Genomic DNA, 26399 nt, shown 5'->3' on the forward strand with positions numbered 1-26399 from the left:
TTTGACAGGGAACTGCAGCTGCATTCTATCTCCTGTCTGCGTGTGATTTCCCACAGGTTTGTTTCACTCTCATTTTGCCAGGGCTAAGTTGTGTTGCAAGGTGGAGGCTGGCCAAGACAATATGTTTGCTTCCAGTTCACAGGGAAAGAAAGATGCAAGTATCTTTCTTTGTTTCTTCGTTTCTTTCAACTTTTTATTGATGCTTTGTGAGTTTCCCATAATGCACCCCCACCCATCCCACTCATCTCCCTGTCCCTTCTTATCTGCTCTCTGCCCTTGCAACCTCCCCCACAAAAGCAAATAGAAAACAACAATAAACAAAAAATAAACAAAGCTTAGAAATCATCTCGTCATGGAAGCTGTAGTGTGTCACAATGCGTCCCACAGTATACCCCTTTGTCCACACATCTTCACATTAAAATGTTCATTGCAAGAAGTCATTAGTCTGCTTTGAGGCCTCTGGCCTCCACTGGATCCTCAGCAGGGCTCCTCTTGGTTATCCTGTTGTTGTCCCAAGCCATGGAGATCCTGCAGCTTTGGATCAACAAGACCAGCCGGTTCACAAGCTTTAGCAGTTGATAGATAAGGTAGATTTTTGGGGTGGGCCAACTCAAGCTCTGGATCTGGTAGCTGAGTTGATCAGCCTGCTGGTTCTCCCAAACTCAAACCACTAGGGCCACCCAGTATCACAGCCGACAGGGGACAGGGTCAGATCTGCTGCTCTTTCGCCTCTGGGGGCTGCCTCACCTACACTCACAGCACCACAGCCAGTTCCACAGCCAACTCCACTGCATTGCCCAATTGAGGCTCAAGGCCCGTTCTTCCAAGTGCTCCACTTGGTGAGGGCTGGGCCAGCTCCATTGTATTGTTCAGGAGACCGTGCAGGGTCAGCTCTTTTGCTCTCATGACCTCGGCCAAGCTCTAGTGATTGCTGCAGGTGGTGAGGGGTGAGGGGGCAGAGGATAGCACCCAGAGCTCACAGCACCTCATGCTAGACCAGTGGCAGCCAGTTCTCCTCAACTCATACCCTTGGGGCCGGCTCCCCAGAGGCCTCACCACTAGTGCCTGCCCTGCTGTGCTGCTTAGGCGAGGTACAGGCCTGGAGGTACAGGGTTGGATTTATATTTCCGACTGATTAGCTAATACCAAGTGGTCAGCCCTGAAGTCATATCGAGTAACACTAAACAAACTCAGCAGGCTGTATTTATACATTTATTCATATGTAACAATCCGAAACAGAGGCCCTGGGTTTGACATGGAGTAATGGAAGATTGAAGAGACTTCTGGAAAGGGGCGTGGGAGGCCTGGGAGGGGGAGGGGATGTAATTATATTTTAATGAAAGAAAAGCTTGGTGTAATCATCTCAACAGACCTCCTTCTTGGCATCACAGCTGGGCACTGAGAGCTGAGGGAAAGCCCACCCACTGTGCAGTCCCCAGAAGCTGAGGCCAGATTGCCTGTTCCCTCAGCATTTGCTTCTGCAAAACTTTTAGAGGGATTTCTCATTTTTTTTAACTTTATGTGTACTGATGTCTTACGTGTGTGTGTGTCTGTGTGTGTGTGTGTGTGTGTCTGTGTGTCTGTGTGTGTGTGTGTCTGTGTGTCTGTGTGTGTGTGTCTGTGTGTGTGTGTGTCTGTGTGTGTGTGTGTGTGTCTGTGTGTCTGTGTGTGTGTGTGTCTGTGTGTGTGTGTGTGTGTGTCTGTGTGTGTGTGTGTGTGTGTGTGTGTGTGTGCTCGTGCGCGTGCACATGCGCCTGGTGCCTTAGGAAATGAGAAGAGGGTGTCATACTGTACTGGCTGGTTTTTCCCAGCCTCACTCCCTCAGTTACCTCCATGTTGAAAGGACTGTTGGGTTCGGAGTTAGAGAGAAGCAGGAAGTGCTGCTGGCCTCCAAGCCCTACCTCAGCTGCTCACAATCTCCTTCTGTCCACCTGTGTCTTCTTTATTGCATTTTGTTAATGTTTATATTCTCCATGTTCAAGTCTTTCATTTGGTTAAGCTTATTCCTCATGACTTTTTTTTTTCTAACTAGTGCAAGTTTTTTGTTTTAATAATTTCTTTTTCAAGTCCTTCCTTAGTGTAAAAATGGAATCAATATTTGTATATTTTACATCCTGCCAACTTGGCTAAATTTATTAGCTCTAATAGTATTTTTTTGTGAAACATATATGCATTTTATGTCATATATAAATAGATTATTTTACTTTTCCTTAGAAATTTAAATGCATTTTATATCCTTGTGGCTAGGACTTTCGTGTTATTGAATAGGAGTGGGCTTCCCTTACTTGTCCCTGACTGCAGAGGAAGACCTCTCATGGTTTGATTGGTGAGTACATTCTAAGTCCCAGCTTCTCTTGTGCAGCCTTTATTGTGCTGATGTAACTGCCTTCTCCTTTTATGGGCTTTTATTTTTATTATGGCAGCTATTGGATTTTGTCAGTCTTTCCATGTATTGAGTCATGCTACTTTAATTCTTTGTTCTACTAATTGATTTTCATATCTGTACCATTTTTATGTCCATAGGATAAGCCCCCACCCCCCACCCCCGCTGTAATGGTTTGTCTTTATTTTGTTGAGGATTTTGAATGTATATGCATAAGGGATGTCAGACTCACATTTATTTTCACATCAAGTCTTTTCATTATCTTTGGCATCAGGGTGATGCTGATTTTATGATATGAGTATCTCAATTTTCTTTTCTTTTCTTTCTTTTTTTTTAGTACTCTTATTTAAGTAGATATTTATTTACGGGGCTTAATATCTAACATTCCATATTTCTTGTCTTTTAGTATTGCTGACAAGAGATCTGATGCTGTTTGTAATGTTTCTTCCTTTGCGAGTTGACATTTTTGTTCTCAGAACTTCTAATATTGTTCCTTTGCTTTGTATTTTTCACACATTGACTATAATGTTCTGGGGGCTTCTTTTGCTTGACATGCATACTTGGGGTTCTTTATTATTATTTTTTTATTACATATTTCCCTCAATTACATTTCCAATGCTGTCCCAAAAGTCCCCCATACCCTCCCCCCCACTCCCCTACCCACGCATTCCCACTTTTTGGCCCTGGCGTTCCCCTGTACTGGGGCATATAAAGTTTGCATGTCCAATGGGCCTCTCTTTCCAGTGATGGCCTACTAGGCCATCTTTTGATACATATGCAGCTAAAGACAAGAGCTCCAGGGTACTGGTTAGTTCATAATGTTGTTCCACCTATAGGGTTGCAGATCCCTTTAGCTCCTTGGATACTTTCTCTAGCTCCTCAATTGGGGGCCCTATGATCCATCCAATAGCTGACTGTGAGCATCCACTTATGTGTTTGCTAGGCCCCAGCCTAGTCTTACAAGAGACAGCTATATCAGGGTCTTTTCAGCAAATGCTTGCTAGTGTATGCAATGGTGTCATCGTTTGGAGGCTAATTATGGGATGGATCCCTGGATATGGCAGTCTCTAGATGGTCCATCCTTCTGTCTCAGCTCCAAACTTTGTCTCTCTAATGCCTTCCATGGGTGATTATTTCCAATTCTAAGAAGGGGCAAAGTGTTCACACTTTGGTCTTCGTTCTTCTTCAGTTTCATTTGTTTTACAAATTGTCTCTTATATCTCCGGTATACTAAGTTTCTGGGCTAATATCCACTTATCAGTGAGTACATATCATTGAGTTCTTTTGTGATTGTGTTACCTCACTCAGAATGATGCCCTCTGGGTCCAACCATTTGCCTAGGAATTTCATAAATTCATTCTTTTTAATAGCTGAGTAGTACTCCATTGTGTAAATATACCACATTTTTTTGTATCCATTCCTCTGTTGAGGGGCATCTGGGTTCTTTCCAGCTTCTGGCTATTATAAATAAGGCTGCTATGAACATAGTGCAGCATGTGTCCTTCTTACCGGTTGGGGCATCTTCTGGATATATGCCCAGGAGAGGTATTGTGGGATCCTCCGATAGTACTATGTGCAATTTTCTGAGGAACCGCCAGACTGATTTCCAGAGTGGTTGTACAAGCTTGCAATCCCACCAACAATGAAGGAGTGTTCCTCTTTCTCCACATCCTCACCAGCATCTGCTGTCACCTGAATTTTTCATCTTAGCCATTCTGACTGGTGTGAGATGGAATCTCAGTGTTGTTTTGATTTGCATTTCTCTGATGATTAAGGATGCTGAGCATTTTTTCAGGTGCTTCTCAGCCATTCAGTATTCCTCAGGTGAGAATTCTTTGTTTAGCTCTGAGCCCCATTTTTTAATGGGGTTATTTGATTTTCTGGAGTCCACCTTCTTGAGTTCTTTATATATATTGGATATTAGTCCCCTATCTGATTTAGGATAGGTAAAGATCCTTTCCCAATCTGTTGGTGGCCTTTTTGTCTTATTGACGGTGTCTTTTGCCTTGCAGAAGCTTTGCAGTTTCATGAGGTCCCATTTGTCAATTCTTGATCTTACAGCACAAGCCATTGCTGTTTTGTTCAGGAATTTTTTCCCTGTGCCCATATCTTCGAGGCTTTTCCCCACTTTTTCCTCTATAAGTTTCAGTGTCTCTGGTTTTATGTGGAGTTCCTTGATCCACTTAGATTTGACTTTAGTACAAGGAGATAGGAATGGATCGATTCACATTCTTCTGCATGTTAACAACCAGTTATGCCAGCACCATTTGTTGAAAATGCTGTCTTTCTTCCACTGGATGGTTTTACCTCCCTTCAATGCAATCCCCATCAAAATTCCAACTCAATTCTTCAACGAATTAGAAAGAACAATCTGCAAATTCATCTGGAATAACAAAAAACCTAGGATAGCAAAAACTCTTCTCAAGGATAAAAGATCCTCTGGTGGAATCACCATGCCTGACCTAAAGCTTTACTACAGAGCAATTGTGATAAAAACTGCATGGTACTGGTATAACGACAGACAAGTAGACCAATGGAATAGAATTGAAGACCCAGAAATGAACCCACACACCTATGGTCACTTGATCTTTTGAATAATCTGAGAAAGAACATTTTTTTTTCTGTGTTTGGTAGACATTAGAAGTGAAGCTATCTGGTCCTGATTTTTGCTTTGAGTGTTTTGATTATTGATTTCATCTCTTTCAGAGTTTGGGGTTTCTATTTCATGTTTGAATCTCTGTAGATTATGTTTCTAAGACTGGATTTCTTCTGATTTCTTGGTATGGCTATATCAATGGTAATTGTCATACACCAGTTGTAACAACTTCTGCTTCAGTTTGAATTTCTGGTCAGTTTTATACTAATTCCATTGCAGTACATCCAAAAGAAACATCTTGAGACTGGGACCCTCTCTCTATCCTGACGTTGTCTAGAAGTCACTGTGTAGCCCAGAACAAGCTTGTGCATGATTCTCCTACTTCAGCTTCCTGAGTGTGTGGGCTTCAAGTGGCTCCTCTCGGAAGGGCACGACTCCTTTAGTTTTTTCTTAGTTTAAAAGTTTGTCTATTTTGAGTTTTTAAAAGTCAAATTTAACTGTATTGATATCTTTATATTGTCCATTCCTCATTTCTCTTGTCATATCTGTCATTTCTTTTGATAAAGTTGGGCTTAGCTTTTCTTCTAATTTCTTGAGTTGCAGAGCTACGTTTTCCCATGTAAGCTATTCCACAGAAGAATTGATTGTGAGTTCCGGGACAGCCAGGGTGACACAGAGAAACCTTGTCTCGAAAAACAAAAACAAAAAAACAAAAACAAAACAAAACAAAAAAAAAGAAATTCTCTTTAGTGCTGTTTCTTCTGTGTTTAATAGATTCTGGCATATAATGTCCCTGCTTCCATTTATCAGGAGGTGCTTACTGACGCTGCCTTAACGTCTTCCTTGACTCATCAATTGATAGTGAGCATGCTGTTTATTGCCATTTGTTTGTGAGCTTTTCTTCCTGCAATTTGCTACTTATCTTCTTAGCAGTTTGGTTGGAAAAGATGTTTAGTGTGACTTCAATCATCTTAAACTTGTGAAGATTTCCTCAGTGAACTCAATTCTGATGTAGCATGGACACAGCCTCTGTGTTCATGAGAAGAATGTGTCCTTCACTGTTTCAGGATATTGAATGCAATGCCCAAAGGGTCTGGTGTGCTCATCTACCTACAGTGTTGTTCCCTCCTGGGCTTCTTAGTTATATGTATGTGTTCTCTCTATTATAGAAAGTGGGAATTAAAATATATTACTATAGAGTTACTGTTTCTGACTGTCTTAAGTTTGCAGGGGTTCTGAGGCTGAGTACTCCTCTGGCTTAGATATAAGTTGTCCCCCACAGGCTTCTGTGTTCACATCTTAACCATGTGACCATGTGGTTCCCACGTGGTGTCACTGTTTTAGAAGGTTTAATAGCCTTTGGAGAGTGGAGTCTTATTTCAGAAAGCCAGTCACTGAGGTGTGAGGTCTGTAGCCCAGCCCTACTTCCTGTCTGCTCTTACTTCCTGATCTGTAGAGGTGTAACATGTTACAATGTAAGCTCTCATTCAGCTGAGCTCAAATCCTTTGGTTATATACATATTCATCATAGTTTTATCTTACTGATGAGTTAGTAATTTTGAATAATGTCCTTTTTTGTTAATTTATTTATTCACTTTACATCATGATTGGAGTCCCGATTTCCCCTCTCCTCCCAGTTCAGCCTCATACCACCTCCCTAATTCCCCACTTTTCTTCTCAGAGGAGTAGTGGGGGTTCCCCAAAGGTACCAGCCCCACCCATTCTCAGGAAGATGCATTCTCTCCTATAGAGACCAGACAAGTTAGCCTAGCTATGGGGAAGGGATTCAAAGGCAGGGAACATAGTCAGAGACAGTTCCCACTCCTATTGTTACAGAACCCACATGAAGACAAAGCTGCACAACTGCTACATATGTGAAGGGGGCTTAGGTCCAGTCTGTGAATGTTCTTTGACTGGTGGTTCAGTGTCTGTGAGCCCTCATGGGCTCAGGTTAGTTGACTCTGTAGGTCTTCTTGTGGTGTCCTTGACCACACTGGCTGTTTCAATCCTTCCCTGAGGCTTCCACATGACTCTCTCGTGTCCACTTGTTCTTTGGCTGTGGGTCTCTGCATCTGTTTCCATCAGCTGCTGCTGAAGCCTCTCAGAGGACACTTATGCTAGGCTCTGATCTGCAAACATAGCAGAGCATCATTAATAGCATGCCAGGTTGGATCTCTCATGGCATGGGTCTCAAGCTGGGTCAGTGATTGGTTGATGTTCCCTCAATCTCTGTTCCATGTTTATTCCTGCACATCTTGTAGGCAGGACAAATTTTGGGTCAAAGGTTTTATGGATGGGTGGGTGTTCCCCTTCCTACATTGGAAGTCCCACCTAAATACAGGATGTGGCCACTCCAGGCTTCTTATCCCCAGCAGCTGGGAGTCTCAGCTAGGGTACCTCCCACAGACTCCCAATACCTCCTCATTCTAGGTCTCTGGCTCATTCCACAGACGCACACTCACTGACTCCTGTTCTCTGTCCCAGCCCCGCCCTGCTCTCTCCATACCTGATCGCCAACCTCATTCTCCTCTCCACCTTCTCTCCCACCAAGTTTCTTCCCTCCATCCACTTTTGATGTCTATTTTATTTCCCCTTCTCGGTGACATTTAAGCATCTCCCCTTGGGCCATCCTTGTTATTTAGCTTCTTTGGGTCTGTGAGTTGTAGCATGGTTATCCTGTACTTTATGGCTAATATTCATTTATAAGTGAGTCAATTGAAGACCCAGAAATAAACCCACACACCTACAGACACTTGATATTTGACAAAGAAACAAAAAACATACAATGGAAAAAAGAAAACATCTTTAACAAATGGTGCTGGTCTAGCTGAATTTCTGCTGTAGAAGAATGCAAATAGATTCATATTAATCACCCTGCACAAACCTCAAGTCTAAGTGGATCTAAGACTTCAACCTAAAACCAGATAAACTAAATCTAATAGTAGAGAAGGGGGGGGGATATTCCAATTGAATTAGTTATTTGGGGTACAGATCTGAACAGAGAATTCTCAACAGAAGAATCTTTAATGGCTGAGAAACAGTTAAAGCAATGTTTAACATTCATAGTAATCAATGAAATGCCAATCAAAAAGTCTCTGAGATTCCACCTTACACCCATCAGAATGACTAAGATCAAAATGTCAAGTGATAGCACATGCTAGCCAGTATCTGGAGCAAGGATCTCTCTTCCATTGCTGGTGGGAGTGTAAATTTGTTCAACCATTCTGAAAATCAATCTGGAGGTTTCTCAGAAAATTAGGAAAAGTTCTATCCCAAGACCCTGCCTATACCACTTCTGAGCATATACCTAAAAGATTCTCTCCCATCCCACAAGGTCACCTGTTCAACCAAGTTCATAGCAGAACTTATTATTCAGAATAGTCAGAAACTGGAAACAACGTAGATGTCCCTCAAACAAAGAATGGATACAGAAAATGGAATACTACTCAGCTATTAAAAACAAAGTCATCACGAAATTTATAGGCAAATGGATGGAACTAGAAAATATCTTCCTGAGTGAGTTAACTCAGACTCAAAAAGAATAACACACACACACACACACACACACACACACACACACACACACACACACACACACAGAGTTTATCCAGGGCATGGGAGGGGAGTTGAGAGGGTAATAGAGACAGAGAAAGGCAGGGAGAGAGAGTGGAGAAGTAGAGGCCGGCCATGAGCACGTGAAGGGGGTGGGGTGGGAATGGGAGAGAGGGGGCAAGAGGAGAGAAGACAGAGTGGGAGCAAGAAGGCAAGAGAGCAAGAGCAGAATAATGTATTTTAACATACATATTATTTTACTTTTTATATATGTATACTATCATACTATGTTTCAGTTACTATTTTTCCATTCTCCCATTTAAATCTGAAGGAAGTCATTTATAGAAAGCATAAGTTGTTTCGTGGTTGTTAATCCATTCAGCCTTCTACATCTTTTGACTAGAACTTTGATCCATTTACACTTATGTTAGTCATTGATGGGATGGACATATTGCCTTTGCTATTTTTCATTAGTCTTTGGCTGTTTTGTCTCTCTTTCTGTCTTTTCCTATTTACTTTTGCTTTTTGTTGACATTTTGTAGGAATATTTTTTATTTCACTATTATTTCCATTCGTGTATATCATATGGGCTTTCTTGTGGTTATCGTACAGTATAGTTACACAAAACACACATATATGAATCTACTTTAAGTTAATAATGTTTAAGTTCAATCACAAGCAGAAACTTCTCATTTTTATAACTCCTTTTGTGCTATCTCTGCACCAATGGCATGTTTACAGCTTGTTTCATGCCTTTGTCTTTAATGCTTGTACCAAAATTACAAAGTCTTCCTGTGCCACTCTTACAAAATTACAGGATTTATATATTTGTCTATATATTTACCCTCATCAAAAAGCTTTATATTTCTTGTGCATTTTCTTAAGCATCTTTTACTTTGGTCTCAAGGGACTCATTCTAACATTTGTTGTAGTGTATGTCAGGTATCTTTAGCTTTTGCTAAAGATGGTTTTGGGAAAACCATTATCTGTTCTTCATCTTTGATGGGCAGCTCCCCTCCCCCATATAATATTTTTTAAAACAAATTGAGTTATTTACTTATTTTTAATTATATATATAAATTTTAATAAAATAGAATTACATCATTTTTCCCTTCTTTCTCCTTCTTTTTTTCCTTCCAACCCCCGCCATATTGATAATATCTTTATCTTTGATTGTTATTATTACATACATATACAGGCATACATGTATATTCATGCACAAATACATAAACACAACCTGCTGAATTCATTTTTCTTGTTTGTGTATATATGGTTTCAGAGATGACTGTTTGTGTTGGATAATCAAAAATTGGTTCATCCATGGGAGAGGCTAATGGCACTCATCAGTTACCTTTAGTTCTCCATCTAGGAGGGACCCAGTGAAATTTCCCCCTTTTGCCTTGGCATTATTGTATTGCCTTTTCTGGTCTTGTTTATATAGCCCTTTCAGGAGACTTCTCAGTATTCTGGCTCTTAAAAACCTCTCTGCCGCCTTGTCTGTGATATTTTCTGAACTGTAGATGCAGAAGCTATGATGTAGATACATCCATGGGAGCTGGGATCCACATGATCAATTGATCTCTGTATTTTATCCAGTTGTGATTTTGTGTGATTATATCCATTTGCTATGAACAGAAGCTTCTTTGACTTGGAGTGAGAGCTACACTTATTTGTGGGTATTAGGATAAGATTTAGAATGTAGTTAGAAATTACACTCATCTAAGAAGTGGCAGGAGCAGATCCACTACATCACTGACCCCAGGAAGTTAGGTATCTAGTACTAGTCATGATTTCTCTCCTATTGATTTGACCTGAAGTCCAATTAGACAACTGTTGGTTATTACCCACATGTGAGTTCTGCTTACTGCACTTTTATGTACAGCTTGATAAGTATGTGGTAGGTACTGTAGCTGAGTAGAACTGTTTAATTGCTTTCCTATCAAGGCAGGCTCTATAGTATTTTTTTGGTATCATAGAATGTAAAATGTAGAAAGGAGGCTTTCAGGTTAGATCTAGTTCACATCATCCTAGTTTTGTGTCTTAAGTTGTTTGGTGTTATCAGCAATATGGGCTTATTTTCAACCTCTAAGTGGTAGCCAAGGCCTACATTGATAGTCTGTATTGTTTTGGGAGTCACTTGGGGATTACCATAATCAGCCATTCAAAAGAAGATTTCTCATTCCTGGTTTTTGCTAGTCTATGGTTCTTGTGGGGGAGCACTGTCTACCCAAGTGGCATACCTTCCTTTAAGATGTGTGTGTGTGTGTTTATATACATACATGTGTGCATGTATACATATACATTTATATGTAGAGTGTATGATTTTAAGTAAGTATAAAGTAATATTGTTACTTGGAGTTTTATCAGTCTTTCTGTTATTTGTTCCTGTACCCTTCTTCTTCAGTATTGAATTCGTATAGTATTCTTGGTTGGAAGACTGTTATGTTTTAGCACTTTGAATATACAGTTCTACTTTTGATTTGTGCTAGGAAATTCACTGATAGTTCATAAGATATTTTTTTTTTGAATTTGATGAGTTACTTTTCTTTTTTTTTAAATTAGGTATTTTCTTCATTTACATTTCCAGTGCTATCCCCAAAATCCCCCATACCCTCCTCCACTCACTCCCCTAACCACCCAATCCCACTTCTTGGCCCTGGTGTTCCCCTATACTGAGGCATATAAAGTTTGCATGACCAATGGGCCTCTCTTTCCACTGATGGCCAACTAGGCCATCTTCTGATATATATGCAGCTAGAGACACGAGCTCCGGGGGGTACTGGTTAGTTCATATTGATGTTCCACCTATAGGGTTGCAGATCCCTTTAGCTCCTTGGGTACTTTCTCTAGCTCCTCCATTGGGGGCTGGCCCTGTGATCCATCCAATAGCTGACTGTGAGCATCCACTTCTGTGTTTGCTAGGCCCGGGCATAGTCTCACAAGAGACAGCTATATCAGGGTCCTTTTAGCAAAATCTTGCTAGTGTATGCAATGGTGTCAGTGTTTGGGGGCTGATTATGGGATGGATCACTGGATATGGCAGTCTCTAGATGGTCCGTCCTTTCGACTCAGCTCCAAACTTTGTCTCTGTAACTCCTTCCATGGGTGTTTTGTTCCCAATTCTAAGAAGGGGCAAAGGGTCCACACTTTGGTCTTAGTTCTTCTTGAGTTTCAAGAGTTTCACAAATTGTATCTTATATCTTGGGTATTCTAAGTATCTGGGCTAATATCCACTTATCAGTGAGTACATGTCATGTGAGTTCTTTTGTGATTGGGTTACCTCACTCAGGATAATGCCCTCCAGGTCCATCCATTTGCCTAGGAATTTCATAAGTTCATTCTTTTTAATAGCTGAGTAGTATTCCATTGTGTAAATGTACCACCTTTTCTGTATCCATTCCTCTGTTGAGGGGCATCTGGGTTCTTTCCAGCTTCTGGCTATTATAAATAAGGCTTCTATGAACATAGTGCAGCATGTGTCCTTCTTACCAGTCGGAAAATCTTCTGGATATATGCCCAGGAGAGGTATTGCGGGATCCTCTAGTAGTACTATGTCCAATTTTCTGAGGAACCGCCAGACTGATTTCCAGAGTGGTTGTATAAGCTTGCAATCCCACCAACAATGGAGGAGTGTTCCTTTTCCTCTATATCCTTGACAGCATGTGCTGTCACCTGAATTTTTGATCTTAGCCATTCTGACTGGTGTGAGATGGAATCTCAGGGTTGTTTTGATTTGCATTTCCCTGATGATTAATGATGCTGGACATTTTTTCAGGTGCTTCTCAGCCATTCAGTATTCCTCAGGTGAGAATTCTTTATCTCTGCACCCCTTTTTAATTGGGGTTATTTGATTTTCTGGAGTCCACCTTCTTGAGTTCTTTATATATATTGGATATTAGTCCCCTATCTGATTTAGGATAGGTAAAGATCCTTTCCCAATCTGTTGGTGGCCTTTTTGTCTTATTGACAGTGTCTTTTGCCTTACAGAAGCTTTGCAATTTTATGAGGTCCCATTTGTCAATTCTCCATCTTACAGCACAAGCCATTGCTGTTCTGTTCAGGAATTTTTCCCCTGTGCCCATATCTTCAAGGCTTTTCCCCACTTTCTCGTCTATAAATTTCACTTTCTCTGGTTTTATGTGGAGTTCCTTGATCCACTTAGATTTGACCTTAGTACAAGGAGATAGAATTGGATCTATTCCCATTCTTCTACATGTTAACCGCCAGTTGTGCCAGCACCATTTGTTCAAAATGCTGTCCTTTTTCCACTGGATGGTTTTAGCTCCCTTGTCAAAGATCAAGTGACCATAGGTGTGTGGGTTCATTTCTGGGTCTTCAATTCTATTCCATTGGTCTACTTGTCTGTTGCTATACCAGTGCCATGCAGTTTTTATCACAATTGCTCTGTAGTAAAGCTTTGGGTCAGGCATGGTGATTCCACCAGAGGTTCTTTTATCCTTGAGAAGAGTTTTTGCTATCCTAGGTTTTTTGTTATTCCAGATGAATTTGCAGATTGCTCTTTCTAATTCATTGAAGAATTGAGTTCGAATTTTGATGGGGATTGCATTGAATCTGTAGATTGCTTTTGGCAAGATAGCCATTTTTACTATATTGATCCTTCCAATCCATGAGCATGGGAGATCTTTCCACCTTCAGAGATATTCTTTAATTTCTTTCTTCAGAGACTTGAAGTTCTTAACATACAGATCTTTCACCTCGTTAGTTAGAGTCATGCCAAGGTATTTTATATTATTTGTGATTATTTTTTTCCATTTTTTATTAGGTATTTAGCTCATTTACATTTCCAATGCTATACCAAAAGTCCCCCATACCCACCCACCCCCACTCCCCTACACACCCACTCCCCCTTTTTGGCCCTGGCATTCCCCTGTACTGGCCATACAAAGTTTACGTGTCCAATGGGCCTCTCTTTCCAGTGATGGCCGATTAGGCCATCTTTTGATACATATGCAGTTAGAGTCAAGAGCTCCGGGGTACTGGTTAGTTCATAATGTTGTTCCACCTATAGGGTTGCAGATCCCTTTAGCTCCTTGGGTTCTTTCTCTAGCTCCTCCATTGGGAGCCCTGTGATCCATCCATTAGCTGACTGTGAGCATCCACTTCTGTGTTTGCTAGGCCCAGGCATATTCTCAGAAGAGATAGCTACATCTGGGTCCTTTCAATAAAATCTTGCTAGGGTATGCAATGGTGTCAGCGTTTGGATGCTGATCATGGGGTGGATCCCTGGATATGGCAGTCTCTACATGGTCCATCCTTTCATCTCAGCTACAAACTTTGTCTCTGTAACTCCTTCCATGGGTGTTTTGTTCCCAATTCTAAGGAGGGGCATAGTGTCCACACTTCAGTCTTCATTCTTCTTGAGTTTCATGTGTTTAGCAAATTGTACCTTATATCTTGGGAATCCTAGGTTTGGGGCTAATATCCACTTATCAGTGAGTACATATTGTGTGAGTTCCTTTGTGAATGTGTTACCTCACTCAGGATGATGCCCTCCAGGTCCATCCATTTGGCTAGGAATTTCATAAATTCATTCTTTTTAATAGCTGAGTAGTACTCCATTGTGTAGATGTACCACATTTTCTGTATCCATTCCTCTGTTGAGGGGCATCTGGGTTCTTTCCAGCTTCTGGCTATTATAAATAAGGCTGCTATGAACATAGTGGAGCATGTGTCCTTCTTACCAGTTGGGGCATCTTCTGGATAAATGCCGAGGAGAGGTATTGCTGGATCCTCCGGTAGTACTATGTCCAATTTTCTGAGGAACCGCCAGACTGATTTCCAGAGTGGTTGTACAAGCCTGCAATCCCACCAACAATGGAGGAGTGTTCCTCTTTCTCCACATCCACGCCAGCATCTGCTGTCACCTGAATTTTTGATCTTAGCCATTCTGACTGGTCTGAGGTGGAATCTCAGGGTTGTTTTGATTTGCATTTCCCTGATGATTAAGGATGTTGAACATTTTTTCAGGTGCTTCTCTGTCATTCGGTATTCCTCAGGTGAGAATTTTTTGTTCAGTTCTTAGCCCCATTTTTTAATGGGGTTGTTCGATTTTCTGAAGTCCACCTTCTTGAGTTCTTTATATATGTTGGATATTAGCCCCCTATCTGATTTAGGATAGGTAAAGATTCTTTCCCAATCTGTTGGTGGTCTTTTTGTCTTATTGACAGTGTCTTTTGCCTTGCAGAAACTTTGGAGTTTCATTAGGTCCCATTTGTCAATTCTCGATCTTACAGCACATGCCATTGCTGTTTTGTTCAGGAATTTTTCCCCTGTGCCCATATCTTCAAGACTTTTCCCCACTTTCTCCTCTATAAGTTTCAGTGTCTCTGGTTTTATGTGAAGTTCTTTGATCCACTTAGATTTGACCTTAGTACAAGGAGATAAGTATGGATAGATTTGCATTCTTCTACATGATAACAACCAGTTGTGCCAGCACCAATTGTTGAAAATGCTGTCTTTCTTCCACTGGATGGTTTTAGCTCCCTTGTCAAAGATCAAGTGACCATAGGTGTGTGGGTTCATTTCTGGGTCTTCAATTCTATTCCATTGGTCTACTTGTCTGTTTCTATACCAGTACCATGCACTTTTTGTCACAATTGCTCTGTAGTAAAGCTTTAGGTCAGGCATGGTGATTCCACCAGAGGTTCTTTTATCCTTGAGAAGACTTTTTGCTATCCTAGGTTTTTTGTTATTCCAGATGAATTTGCAAATTGCTCCTTCTAATTCGTTGAAGAATTGAGTTGGAATTTTGATGGGGATTGCATTGAATCTGTAGATTGCTTTTGGCAAGATAGCCATTTTTACAATGTTGATCCTGCCAATCCATGAGCATGGGAGATATTTCCATCCTCTGAGATCTTCTTTAATTTCTTTCTTCAGAGATTTGAAGTTTTTATCATACAGATCTTTCACCTCCTTAGTTAGCGTTACACCAAGATATTTTATACTATTTGTGACTATTGAGAAGGGTGTTGTTTCCCTAATTGCTTTCTCAGCCTGTTTATTCTTTGTATAGAGAAAGGCCATTGACTTGTTTGAGTTTATTTTATATCCAGCTACTTCACCGAAGCTGCTTATCAGGTTTAGGAGTTCTCTGGTAGAATTTTTAGGGTCACTTATATATACTATCATATCATCTGCAAAAAGTGATATTTTGACTTCCTCTTTTCCAATTTGTACCCCCTTGATCTCCTTTTGTTGTCGAATTGCTCTGGCTAATACTTCAAGTACTATGTTGAAAAGGTAGGGAGAAAGTGGGCAGCCTTGTCTAGTGCCTGATTTTAGTGGGATTGCTTCCAGCTTCTCTCCATTTACTTTGATGTTGGCTACTGGTTTGCTGTAGATTGCTTTTATCATGTTTAGGTATGGGCCTTGAATTCCTGATCTTTCCAAAACTTTTATCATGAATGGGTGTTGAATCTTGTCAAATGCTTTTTCTGCATCTAACGAGATGATCATGTGGTTTTTGTCTTTGAGTTTGTTTATATAATGGATTACATTGATGGATTTTCGTATATTAAACCATCCCTGCATTCCTGGAATAAAACCTCCTTGGTCAGGATGGATGATTGCTTTAATATGTTCTTGGATTCGGTTAGCAAGAATTTTATTGAGGTTTTTGCATCGATATTCATAAGAGAAATTGGTCTGAAGTTCTCTATCTTTGTTGAATCTTTCTGTGGTTTAGGTATCAGAGTAATAGTGGCTTCATAAAATGAGTTGGGTAGAGTACCTTCTACTTCTATTTTGTGAAATAGTTTGTGCAGAATTGGAATTAGATCTTCTTTGAAGGTCTGATAGAACTCTGTACTAAACCAGTCTGGTCCTGGGCTTTTTTTGGCTGGGAGACTATTAATAACTGCTTCTATTTCTTTAGGTGATATGGGACTGTTTAGATGGTCAACTTGATCCTGACTCAACTTTGGTACCTGGTATCTGTCCAGAAATTTGTCCATTTCGTCCAGGTTTTCCAGTTTTGTTGAGTATAGCCTTTTGTAGAAGGATCTGATGGTGTTTTGGATTTCTTCAGGATCTGTTGTTATGTCTCCCTTTTCATTTCTGATTTTGTTAATTAGGATTTTGTCCCTGTGCCCTTTAGTAAGTCTAGCTAAGGGTTTATCTATCTTGTTGATTTTCTCAAAGAACCAACTCCTCATTTGGTTAATTCTTTGAATAGTTCTTCTTGTTTCCACTTGGTTGATTTCACCCCTGAGTTTGATTATTTCCTGCTGTCTACTCCTCTTGGGTGAATGTGCTTCCTTTTTTTGTAGAGCTTTTAGATGTGTTGTCAAGCTGCTAGTATGTGCTCTCTCCCGTTTCTTCTTGGAGGCACTCAGAGCTATGAGTTTCCCTCTTAGAAATGCTTTCATTGTGTCCCAAAGGTTTGGGTACGTTGTGGCCTCATTTTCATTAAACTCTAAAAAGTCTTTAATTTCTTTCTTTATTCCTTCCTTGACCAAGGTATCATTGAGAAGAGTGTTGTTCAGTTTCCACGTGAATGTTGGCTTTCCATTATTTATGTTGTTATTGAAGATCAGTCTTAGGCCATGGTGGTCTGATAGGATACATGGGACAATTTCAATATTTTTGTATCTGTTGAGGCCTGTTTTGTGAGCAATTATATGGTCAATTTTGGAGAAGGTCCCGTGAGGTGCTGAGAAGAAGGTATATCCTCTTGTTTTAGGATAAAATGTTCTGTAGATATCTGTTAGGTCCATTTGTTTCATAACTTCTGTTACTTTCACAGTGTCCCTGTTTAGTTTCTGTTTCCACGATCTGTCCCTTGATGAAAGTGGTGTGTTGAAGTTTCCCACTATTATTGTGTGAGGTGCAATGTGTGCTTTGAGCTTTACTAAAATGTCTTTAATGAATGTGGCTGCCCTTGCATTTGGAGCATAGATATTAGAATTGAGAGTTCCTCTTGGAGGATTTTACCTTTGATGAGTATGAAGTGTCCCTCCTTGTCTTTTTTGATAACTTTGGGTTGGAAGTCGATTTTATCCGATATTAGAATGGCTACTCCAGCTTGTTTCTTCAGACCATTTGCTTGGAAAATTGTTTTCCAGCCTTTCACTCTTAGGTAGTGATTGTCTTTTTCCCTGAGATGGGTTTCCTGTAAGCAGCAGAATGTTGGGTCCTGTTTGTGTAGCCAGTTTGTTAGTCTATGTTTTTTTATTGGGGATTTGAGTCCATTGATATTAAGAGATATTAAGGAAAAGTAATTGTTGCTTCCTATTATTTTTGTTGTTAGAGTTGGCATTCTGTTCTTGTGGCTGTCTTCTTTTTGGTTTGTTGAGGGATTACTTTCTTGTTTGTTCTAGGGCGTGATTTCCGTCCCTGTATTGCTTCTTTTTGTTATTATCCTTTGAAGGGCTGGATTCGTGGAAAGATATTGTGTGAATTTGGTTTTGTATTGGAATAGTTTGGTTTCTCCATCTATGGTAATTGAGAGTTTGGCCGGGTATAGTAGCCTGGGCTGGCATTTGTGTTCTCTTAGTGTCTGTATAACATCTGTCCAGGCTCTTCTGGCTTTCATAGTCTCTGGTGAAAAGTCTGGTGTAATTCTGATAGGCCTTCCTTTATATGTTACTTGACCTTTCTCCCTTACTGCTTTTAATATTCTATCTTTATTTGGTGCATTTGTTGTTCTGATTATTATGTGTCGGGAGGAATTTCTTTTCTGGTCCAGTCTATTTGGAGTTCTGTAGGCTTCTTGTATGATCATGGGCATCTCTTTCTTTATGTTTGGGAAGTTTTCTTCATTTATTTTGTTGAAGATATTAGCTGGCCCTTTAAGTTGAAAATCTTCATTCTCATCGATTCCTATTATCCGTAGGTTTGGTCTTCTCATTGTGTCCTGGATTTCCTGGATGTTTTGAGTTATAATCCTTTTGCATTTTGTATTTTCTTTGACTGTTGTGTCGATGTTCTCTATGGAATCTTCTGCACCTGAGATTCTCTCTTCCATTTCTTGTATTCTGTTGCTGATGCTCGCATCTATGGTTCCAGATCTCTTTCCTAGGGTTTCTATCTCCAGCGTTGCCTCGCTTTGGGTTTTCTTTACTGTGTCTACTTCCCTTTTTAGTTCTAGTATGGTTTTGTTCATTTCCATTACTTGTTTGGATGTGTTTTCCTGTTTTCTTTAAGGACTTCTACCTGTTTGGCTGTGTTTTCCTGCTTTTCTTTAAGGGCCTGTAACTCTTTAGCAGTGCTCTCCTGTAATTCTTTAAGTGACTTATGAATGTCCTTCTTGATGTCCTCTATCATCATCATGAAAAATGTTTTTAAGTCTGGGTCTAGATTTTCGGTTGTGTTGGGGTGCCCAGGACTAGGTGGGTTGGGAGTGCTGCGTTCTGATGATGGTGAGTGGTCTTGATTTCTGTTAGTAGGATTCTTACGTTTGCCTTTCGCCATCTGGTAATCTCTGAAGCTAGCTGTTATAGTTGTCTCTGTTAAGAGCTTGTACTTCAGGTGACTCTGTTAGCCTCTATAAGCAGACCTAGGAGGGTAGCACTCTCCTTGGTTTCAGTGGGTAGAGTATTCTCTGCAGGCAAGCTATCTTCTTGCAGGGAAGGTACCCAGATATCTGGTGTTCGAACCGGACTCCTGGCAGAAGTTGTGTTCCACTCACTAGAGGTCTTAGGATCCCGTGGGGAATCCTGTGTGGGCCCTTGCGGGTGTCAGGCGACTCCGCTGGCCAGGAAGCCCTGGGCTTGAGTGGAGCGGAAGGGGCTTTTGTCCCGGGTCAGGCCAGGGCAGTCTGCTTCCCTATGTACCGCAGTCTCAGGTTCTGCGCGATTGGATTGGGGCCGGCGCTGTGTTCCACTCACTAGAGGTCTTAGGATCCCGTGGGGAATCCTGTGTGGGCCCTTGCAGGTGTCAGGCAACTCCGCTGGCCAGGAAGCCCTGGGCTCGAGTGGAGTGGAAGGGGCTTTTGTCCCGGGTCAGGCCCGGGCAGTCTGCTTCCCTATGTACCGCAGTCTCAGGTTCCGCGCGATTGGATTGGGCTATTTGTGACTATTTAGAAGAGTTTTTTTCCCCTAATTTCTTTCTCAGCCTGTTTATCCTTTATGTAGAGAAAGGCCATTGACTTGTTTGAGTTAATTTTATATCCAGCTACTTCACTGAAGTTCTTTATCAGGTTTAGGAGTTCTCTGGTGGAATTTTTAGGGTCACTTATATATACTATAATATCATCTGCAAATAGTGATATTTTGACTTCTTCCTTTCCAATTTGTATTCCCTAGATCGTCTTTTGTTCTTGAATTGCTCTGGCTATGAATTCAAGTAAAATGTTGAATAGGTAGGGAGAAAGTGGGCAGCCTTGTCTAGTCCCTGATTTTAGTGGGAATGCTTCCAGGTATTCACCATTTACTTTGATGTTGGCTACTGGCTTGCTGTAGATTGCTTTTATCATGTTTAGGTATGGGCCTTGAATTCCTGATCTTTCCAAGACTTTTATCATGAATGGGTGTTGGATTTTTTTAAATGCTTTCTCTGCATCTAATGAGATGATCATGTGGTTTTTGTCTTTGAGTTTGTTTATATAGTGGATTACGTTGGTGGATTTCCATATATTAATCCATCCCTGAATCCCTGGAATGAAACCCACTTGATCAGGATGGATGATTGTTTTGATGTGCTCTTGGATTCCGGTACCGAGAATTTAATTGAGAATTTTTGCATCGATATTCATCAGGGAAACTGGTCTGAAGTTCTTTATCTTTGTTGGATCTTTTTGTGGTTTAAGTATCAGAGTAATTGTGGCTTCATAGAATGAGTTGGGTAGAGTACCTTCTACTTCTATTTTGTGGAATAGTTTGTGAAGAACTGGAATTAGGTCTTCTTTGAAGGTCTGATAGAACTCTGCACTAAACCCATCTGGTCCTGGGGTTTTTTTTTTTTTTTTTTGGTTGGGAGACTACTAATGACTGCTTCTATTTATTTAGGGGATATAGGACTGTTTACATCATTAACCTGATCCCGATTTAACTTTAGTACCTGGTATCTGTCTAGAAACTTGTCCATTTCATCCAGGTTTTCCAGTTTCATTGAGTATAGCTTTTGTAGAAGGATCTGATGCTGTTTTGTATTTCGTCAGTATCTGTTGTTATGTCTCCCTTTTCATTTCTGATTTTGTTAATTAGGATGCTGTCCCTGTGCCCTCTAGGGTTTATCTATCTTGTTGATTTTCTCAAAGAACCAGCTCCTCCTTTGGTTGATTCTTTGAATAGTTCTTCTTGTTTCCACTTGGTTGATTTCTCGCCTGAGTTTTATTATTTTCTGCCGTCTACTCCTCTTGGGTGAATTTCCTTCCTTTTTTTCTAGAGCTTTTAGGAGTGTTGTCAAGCTGCTAGTGTGTACTGTGTCTAGTTTCTTTTTGGAGGCACTCAGAGCTAAGAGTTTCCCTCTTAGAAATGCTTTCATTGTGTCCCATAAGTTTGGGTATGTTGTGGCTTCATTTTCCTTAAACTCTAAAAAGTCTTTAATTTCTTTCTTTTTTCCTTTCTTGACCAAGGTATCATTGGGAAGGGTGTTGTTCAGTTTCCATGTGAATGTTGGCTTTCTATTATTTATGTTCTTATTGAAGATCAGCCTTAGTACATAGTGATCTGATAGGATACATGGGACAATTTCAATATTTTTGTATCTGTTGAGGCCTGTTTTGTGACCAATTATATGGTCAATTTTGGAGAAGGTACCAATAGGTGCTGAGAAGAAGTCATATCCTTTTGTTTTAGGATAAAATGTTCTGTAGATATCTGTTATATCCATGTGTTTCATAACTTCTGTTAGTTTCATTGTGTCCCTGTCTAGTTTCTGTTTCCACGATCTGTCCATTGATGAAAGTGGTGTGTTGAAGTCTCCCACTATTATTGTGTGAGGTGTAATGTGTGCTTTGAGCTTTACTAAAGTTTCTTTAATGAATCTGGCTGCCCTTGCATTTGGAGCATAGATATTCAAAATTGACAGTTCCTCTTGGAGGATTTTACCATTGATGAATATGAAGTGTCCCTCCTTGTCTTTTTTGAAAACTTCGGGTTTGAAGTAGATTTTATTAAATATTAGAATGGCTACTCCAGCTTGCTTCTTCAGACCATTTGATTGGAAAATTTTTTTCCAGCCTTTTACTCTGAGGTAGTGTTTGTATTTTTCCATGAGATGGGTTTCCTGTAAGCAGCAAATTGTTGGGTCCTGTTTGTGTAGCCAGTCTGTTAGTCTATGTCTTTTTATTGGGGAGTTGAGTCCATTGATATTAAGAGATATTAAGGAAAAGTAATTGTTGCCTCCTTTTAGTTTTGTTTTTAGAGTTGGCATTCTGTTCTTGTGGTTGTCTTCTTTTTGGTTTGTTGAAGGATTACTTTCTTGCTTTTTCTAGGGTGGGCCTTCCGTCCTTGTATTGGTTTTTTTCTGTTATTATCCTTTTTAGGGCTGAATTCGTGGAAAGATAATGTGTGAATTTGGTTTTGTTGTGAAATACTTTGGTTTTTCTATCTATGGTAATTGAGAATTTGGCTGGGTATAGTAGCCTGGGCTGGCATTTGTGTTCTCTTAGTGTCTGTATAACATCTGTCCAGGATCTTCTGGCTTTCATAGTCTCTGGTGAAAAGTCTGGTGTAATTCTGATAGGCCTGCCTTTATATGTTACTTGACCTTTTTCCCTTACTGCTTTTAATATTCTATCTTTATTTAGTGCATTTGTTGTTCTGCTTAATATGTGTCAGGAGGAATTTCTTTTCTGGTCCAGTCTATTTGCAGTTCTGTATGCTTCTTGTATGTTCATGGGCATCTCTTTCTTTAGGTTTGGGAAGTTTTCTTCTATAATTTTGTTGAAGATATTTGCCAGCCCTTTAAGTTGAAAATCTTCATTCTCATCTACTCCTATTATCTGTAGGTTTGGTCTTCTAATTGTCTCCTGGCTTTTCTGGATGTTTTGAGTTAGGATCTTTTTGCATTTTGCATTGGTTTTGATTGTTGTGCCGATGTTCTCTATGGAATCTTCTGCATTTGAGATTCTCTCTTCCATCTCTTGTATTCTGTTGCTGATGCTCGCATCTATGGTTCCAGATTTCTTTTCTGACGTTTCCATCTCCAGCGTTGCCTAGCTTTGAGTTTTCTTTATTGTATCCACTTCCCTTTTTAGTTTTAGTATAGTTTTGTTCATTTCCATCACCTGTTTGGATGTGTTTTCCTCTTTTTCTTTAAGGACTTGTAACTCTTTAGCAGTGTTCTCCTGTATTTCTTTAAGTGAGTTATTAAAGTCCTTCTTGATGTCCTCTACCATCATCATGAGATATGCTTTTCAATCCGGGTCTAGCTTTTCGGGTGTGTTGGGGTGCCCAGGACTGGGCGAGGTGGGAGTGCTGTGTTCTGATTATGGTGAGTGGTCTTGGTTTCTGTTAGTAAGATTCTTAAGTTTGCCTTTCGCCATCTGGTAATCTCTGGAGTTAGTTGTTATAGTTGTCTCTTGTTAGAGATTGTTCCTCTCGTGATTCTGTTAGCCTTTGTCAGCAGACCCGGGAGACCAGCTCTCTCCTCTGAGTTTCAGTGGTCAGTGCACACTCTGCAGGCAAGCTCTCTTCTTACAGGGAAGTTGCACAGATATCTGGCATTTGGACCTCCCTCCTGGCAGAAGATGAAGGCCCGAAACAGGACCTGTCCCAGAAGCTGTGTTGCTTTGGCCTGTCACAGAAGCTGTTAGCTTCTGTAGTCCACACTTTCACCTGCACAGACTAGTCTCAGAGGGATCCTGGAACCAAGATGACTCCCAGGCAGGGCGGACACCTCTCCTCTGGCACCGAAAGTGCCTGGATGTCTGGAGCCTGAAATGGGGGTCTGTCTCAGAAGCTGTCCTCTAGAGATCTTGGGGGTTTCCACCAACTCTGTGCCTAGGTGACCAAGTGCTTGCGCTGACCGGAAGTGACTTGTAACTCTGGTCAATCTGGGTTTCCTGCTTCTCTAATTCTGTCTCAGGTCCCTCGCAATTGGATTGGAACAGAAGTTGTGTTCCACTCACTAGTGGTCCTAAGATCACATGGAGAGTCCTCTAGGGGACCTTTGGGGTGTCCTCCTACTCAGCGCCCAAGGAGCCCCGGTGCTGTCGCTGACTGGAAGGGGATGAGTTCCTTTTCTATTTTTGTTTTCAAAATTGCCGGTTATCTCTTTTTTTTTTTTTTTTTACATTTTTTTCCATTTTTTACTAGGTATTTAGCTCATTTACATTTCCAATGCTATACCAAAAGTTCCCCATACCCACCCACCCCCACTCCCCTACACACCCACTCCCCCTTTTTGGCCCTGGTGTTCCCCTGTACTGGGGCATACAAAGTTTACGTGTCCAATGGGCCTCTCTTTCCAGTGATGGCCGATTAGGCCATCTTTTGACACATATGCAGCTAGAGTCAAGAGCTCCGGGGTACTGGTTAGTTCATAATGTTGTTCCACCTATAGGGTTGCAGATCCCTTTAGCTCCTTGGGTTCTTTCTCTAGCTCCTCCATTGGGAGCCATGTGATCCATCCATTAGCTGACTGTGAGCATCCACTTCTGTGTTTGCTAGGCCCAGGCATAGTCTCAGAAGAGATAGCTACATCTGGGTCCTTTCAATAAAATCTTGCTAGGGTATGCAATGGTGTCAGCGTTTGGATGCTGATTATGGGGTGGATCCCTGGATATGGCAGTCTCTACATGGTCCATCCTTTCATCTCAGCTACAAACTTTGTCTCTGTAACTCCTTCCATGGGTGTTTTGTTCCCAATTCTAAGGAGGGGCATAGTGTCCACACTTCAGTCTTCATTCTTCTTGAGTTTCATGTGTTTAGCAAATTGTACCTTATATCTTGGGAATCCTAGGTTTGGGGCTAATATCCACTTATCAGTGAGTACATATTGTGTGAGTTCCTTTGTGAATGTGTTACCTCACTCAGGATGATGCCCTCCAGGTCCATCCATTTGGCTAGGAATTTCATAAATTCATTCTTTTTAATAGCTGAGTAGTACTCCATTGTGTAGATGTACCACATTTTCTGTATCCATTCCTCTGTTGAGGGGCATCTGGGTTCTTTCCAGCTTCTGGCTATTATAAATAAGGCTGCTATGAACATAGTGGAGCATGTGTCCTTCTTACCAGTTGGGGCATCTTCTGGATAAATGCCGAGGAGAGGTATTGCTGGATCCTCCGGTAGTACTATGTCCAATTTTCTGAGGAACCTCCAGACTGATTTCCAGAGTGGTTGTACAAGCCTGCAATCCCACCAACAATGGAGGAGTGTTCCTCTTTCTCCACATCCACGCCAGCATCTGCTGTCACCTGAATTTTTGATCTTAGCCATTCTGACTGGTGTGAGGTGGAATCTCAGGGTTGTTTTGATTTGTATTTCCCTGATGATTAAGGATGTTGGAGATCAAGGGGATACAAATTGGAAAAGAGGAAGTCAAAATATCACTTTTTGCAGATGATATGATAGTATATATAAGTGACCCTAAAAATTCTACCAGAGAACTCCTAAACCTGATAAGCAGCTTCGGTGAAGTAGCTGGATATAAAATAAACTCAAACAAGTCAATGGCCTTTCTCTATACAAAGAATAAACAGGCTGAGAAAGAAATTAGGGAAACAACACCCTTCTCAATAGTCACAAATAGTATAAAATATCTTGGCGTAACACCGGTTATCTCTTAACGTGTGTTTATGTGGACTTCTTTGGTAATGAATTTTTAAAATTGTTTTCCTGTGCAATGTTGATCTTGAAGTTCTGATTCAAGAGTTTTTTAAGGTACTTCGCTTTTCATATTCTTGGCCTCTTAGTTTTGGAAAGATAGTTTGGTTATCTTAGCAGAGTGTTCAAATAGTGTGAAAAATTAGTTTTTATAAGTAAAACAAGCTCTTTATTTACATAAAATTCTATTATCTCCCTTACAATTTTATGGCTTCCTTTGATAATTTTTTTAAACTTTATTTGCTATTGTTTAGAATGTAATACATGTAATACTGTACATTGAACAAATCTACTCCTTCACTCCCCCAACAAGTCTTCCCTATCTTCAAGCCCCAACTTTTCCCTCTAGATTCCATGGATTCTTTTTCAAATCCACTGAGTTCACTCAGTTCTGCCTGTGTTTGCCTGGGGCTAGGCCCATCCACTGGAGCATGGGTAGCCTCACAGAGGCTACATCCCAGAGGAACATGACTTTCCCTCATCCAACAGTCATCAAATGCTAATTTAGACCTTCCCAAATCATGCTGAGATTTTGACTGGCTTGATCTGGTGCAGATTCTGTGTATGCAGTCCCAGCCGGCACAAATTCAAGTGCACAATGGTCCTGTCTTGTTGCAGCAGGTGTCTACTACCTCTGGTTCTTAAAGAAAAACAAAAAAGAAAAGGAAATGGAAAATTTTTTTCACTTATTCTAAATTCCCCATTTCAGAATCTTTATATAAACTTACCTGTGTTATAACATCATTATTGAAAAGAGCATTTTTCCATATGTTTGTACAGAAAGCACAACAAAACAGAGAGTATACCTATGGATATATTTCTGAATTCTGTGTGGTTCTTTGCTCTGCTATCAATACTTCTCCTTGTATACCAACATACCACAATGATTATTATAACTTTATATTACATGTTTAAACCAAATACTGTAAATACCCTTTGAGTAATATGTTTTATCTATAATCTTTCCTTCATATATCCGTACTAATCTAAAGCCTACTTATCAATTCTTTCAAAAAATCTGGCATGCTTTAAATTAAGCTGTATTAAATCTGTTTACAAAATTTAAGAGCAATGTTGTTTTTAAAAGCTTTTTTTTTTTAAGTCTATGAGCATGGAATATCTCGCCACTATT

At 40.5% G+C, this 26399-nt stretch overlaps 1 long non-coding RNA gene across 1 annotated transcript in view; it reads left to right on the top strand.

The window, feature by feature from the left end:
* Positions 1 to 347: 347 nt before the first annotated feature.
* Positions 348 to 26399, top strand: part of A830012C17Rik — a 33817-nt gene continuing 7765 nt past the window's right edge. Inside the window, exons 1-2 of the long non-coding RNA XR_881079.1 lie at positions 348 to 587; positions 2248 to 2326. This is a non-coding gene — a long non-coding RNA (RIKEN cDNA A830012C17 gene). The remainder of the gene's footprint in view (positions 588 to 2247; positions 2327 to 26399) is intronic.

Source organism: Mus musculus, chromosome 4, assembly GCF_000001635.26.
Source record: "Mus musculus strain C57BL/6J chromosome 4, GRCm38.p6 C57BL/6J".
NCBI lineage: Eukaryota > Metazoa > Chordata > Mammalia > Rodentia > Muridae > Mus > Mus musculus.